This window comes from Colossoma macropomum, unplaced genomic scaffold, assembly GCF_904425465.1.
Source record: "Colossoma macropomum unplaced genomic scaffold, Colossoma_macropomum, whole genome shotgun sequence".
NCBI classification, from domain to species: domain Eukaryota; kingdom Metazoa; phylum Chordata; class Actinopteri; order Characiformes; family Serrasalmidae; genus Colossoma; species Colossoma macropomum.
The window spans coordinates 121542-125000 of NW_023495066.1; positions in this window are offsets into that span (position 1 = coordinate 121542).

The window sequence follows — 3459 nt, forward strand, 5'->3', positions numbered from 1 at the left end:
TGTGTGTGTGTGTGTGGGTGGGTGTGCGTGTGTGTGTGTGTGTGTGTGTGTGTGTGTGTGTGTGTGTGTGTGTGTGTCTCCTCTCCAGCCAGTCCCTCGGTGAAGCCCTCCGTGTCTCTGCTCCCTGCAGCTGTCTGAGGGATCCGCCTCGCTGCTCTGCCTGCTGTCTGGCTACTCTCCACAGGGGGCGCTGCTCACCTGGACAGTGGACGGTTCAGAGGTGAAGGAGGGGGTTCTGACCAGCGTAGAAGAAGAGAAGAACGGCCAATACAGCCGCAGCAGCACCCTGACCCTCAGCAAAGCACTCTGGGAAAAGGGGGAGGAGTTTGTCTGTACGGTCTCCCACGACAACGCGGACCAGCTAGCCGTGTTCCTAAAGAGCCGCTGTGAAGGCTATCAGCTCCAAGATAGAGCTGACCATAGAGCTGCTTTCACATGCAGCTCCAATAGAGTTTAAACTCTACACAGTGCTGATATTTCTGTCTGTACTCTGTTCAGTGTCCTGTTGCTGTAGCTGTGCTTTTGCTGAGCTGAAATAAAGCTTCATTCTGGACATTGTGAGTTCTTTACTGTAATGAATGGTGATGGTCAGTGTTGTTAGAGAGGGAGTTCAGCTGTAGATTCAGTGCAGTGCTGTGTGTTGATCTTGAGGGAGTTTGGCTGAATTAAGCTGAACATCTGGTGAAAGTGCTGCTCTATTCTGGGAGAAAGAGGACGACTCAGGCCTGTTCATGCAAATCTGAGTCTCACCCCACTGCTCTCTCTCTCTCTGTCTGACTGTTTACTGCTTAAAACTGCTTGTTTGTGTTCAGCTGGGTGGGCTGTGGGGGGCTGGTTTCACTTCTTACTTTAGTGCTGCTGATCACCATCAGTGTGTCAGTCAAATAATAATATGTTTTATTAATACAGCACATTTATTAACTCAAAGCAGGTAACAGTGAAACAGAACGAGTGCAGAAACAAACAGAAAGAGCTCTAACATACAGTAGAAAAGCATCAGTTCCATCTGAATGAAAGTGTAAAGGGAGTTAAAGCACTGAGTAAACAGGTGGGTTTTGAGTTGTGTGTTAAAGACAGAGATAGAGGTGAGTTCCAGAGTTTTGGAGCTGTTCCACTAAATTCTCTACCACTGACTGAGGACAGTCTGATTCACTCTAATCAGACCAGTTCCAGAAGACCTGAGTGTCCGAGCTGGCGTGTAGAGATGAAGGAGTTCAGTAATGTATGAAGGTCAAGGCCATGTATGTCTGTGAAAGTCATGAGCAGCAGCCTGTACTGACCACACAAAGGGACAGATAAGCAGTGCAGTTTATGGAGAGCAGGTGTGATGAGGGCAGAGTGCTTAGTGTGAGTGAGGACTCCAGCTGCTGAGTTCTGAACAGACTGTTATTTAGGGAGGAGTTTAACTGGGAGTCCACTAAGAAGGTCATTACAGTGATGAAGGTGGGAACTGATAAAGACACTAATCTACATTTCTGAATCACTGCTGATAATCAGGGGGCGGAGTCTGGAAATATAATGAAGGTGGTAGAAGACAGTCTGGATAAGGAAGAGAGTGAGGAATCAAATTTGGCACCAAGATTATGAAGAGTTTGTGAGGGTTTTATTTGAACTCATCACTGTCTAAAATTGTTTCAGAATGGGTTTTGACAAAAGTATTAGGTGCAGATATTAATACATCACTCTTTTCTGTGTTGAGTTTAAAGAAATGATCTCAACCAAATCTTAATATCACAGATAAAGACAGTTAGTTAGTTAGAGGGAGGGGCTGGTGGAGAGTGGTCATGGGTGGCTCATATACATTTGTGTATCATCAGTGCAACAATACAAACTGAGTCAATACTGAAATAAGCGTATACATTAAGAAGAGAAGGGGGCCCAGAACAGAACCCTGGGGAACCCCTTGAGCAACAGGAGCAGTGGGGGATTTGTGCTGTTGTATAGTGATCATCAGAGATGGGCACCAATTAGTTATATTTACTCAATTACATATACCAAGTAAAATAATGATGGATTTGTACTCTCCTGAGTATTTTCAAATCATAATGCATGTACTTTTACTGAAGTATATTAACGAGTAAACTACTATTTACTGAGTTATATTTTGCCATTAATATTTACTCACTAATTCATTTGTGTTTAATTTGAGAATATTTCATTGTTGACAACATTAGTGGTACTTTATTTTGAGTGGTCATTTTAGATTAAATAAACAAACAACAGACTCTAACTAACATATCAATAACATATCAATGATGGAGGAGCAGTGAATACATTGAGTAGATTATCTAGAGACTTTTGATAAACTGTGTAATTTTTTTTTATAATCAGCTGAATTCAGTTGTTTTTCACTTTATTTGGTGTCCAAGTTCATATCTGTAGTTGTTTAACCTGAGAGGAACTGAACATTAACAGGTTTAATAGAGACCATTTCAACATCCTCAACAAGCAGTAATACACACTGACACCATCCTGTACCTGGAGCTTCACTGGATTAGGCTTTAGTTATGGTTTGGGTTAGATTTAGGGCCAGAGTGAGAGTTAGGATTAGGGCTAGGGTGAGGGTTAGGATTAGGATTAGGGCCCAAGGGCCCAAGGCCACCTCCACTTAAGGCGAGGTTTTTCGTGCGCACCTCCCTTAGCCCGGCCTCCAGGCAAGATGGTGGGTAAGCAGCACACAGACACACGCCGCGTGGTCTCTCTCTTTGCTGTTGGTTTTTCTGTGCTCCAAGTGGAGGTTTTTACGCCCTGCTTTTTGCAGAGGGAATGCCCGATCTGCGGACACACGTTCATGGTCATGACCCATCACCTCACTCGCCGGCACCGGGTGGAAAACAAGGAAGAGCTGGCGCTCCTCCTTGCTCTCGCTACCGGGAGGTTCAAGGGACGCTTGAGCTGCCCCGTATGTGACAAAGCGCGGCTGGCCAGGTTAGATCGGCACCTGTCCAAGACCCACAAGATTGTGGGGAAGGACCGGGAGCAGATGCTAAACGAGGCCAAGCGCGAGTGCATCATACAGGGGCTTAGGGAGCTCAGGTCCCGCGCACCAACACCGGCCCTGGTGAGCGAGTTGGATCTGGGCACGACCGTGAGAGCGTGCGCCGCCGACCCCGACACCACCTCCGACGCCACCGAGCCTCCTACAGCGAGCCGTTCGCCATCGCCACCGCGACCACCACCGCCGCCCCCACCGCGACCACCACCGCCGCCCCCATCGCCCGACCCGGGTGAGTCAGAGGCCCGCCCCGGTACCTCGACATCCACCGCACGAAGGCCTTCACCGAAGGGCAGGCCGCCCAAGGTTCCCCACCGATTCGCGATGTCTGTGGTCGGTAAAGTCCTGGAGGACTTCCGCGAGTTTCATCTGGGGGCCCAGCCCACCAGGAAGGACCGGGAGAATTCCAATCTCCGCAAGAGCCACGCCACGCGCTTCATCCTTCACATGCACCACCACAGCAA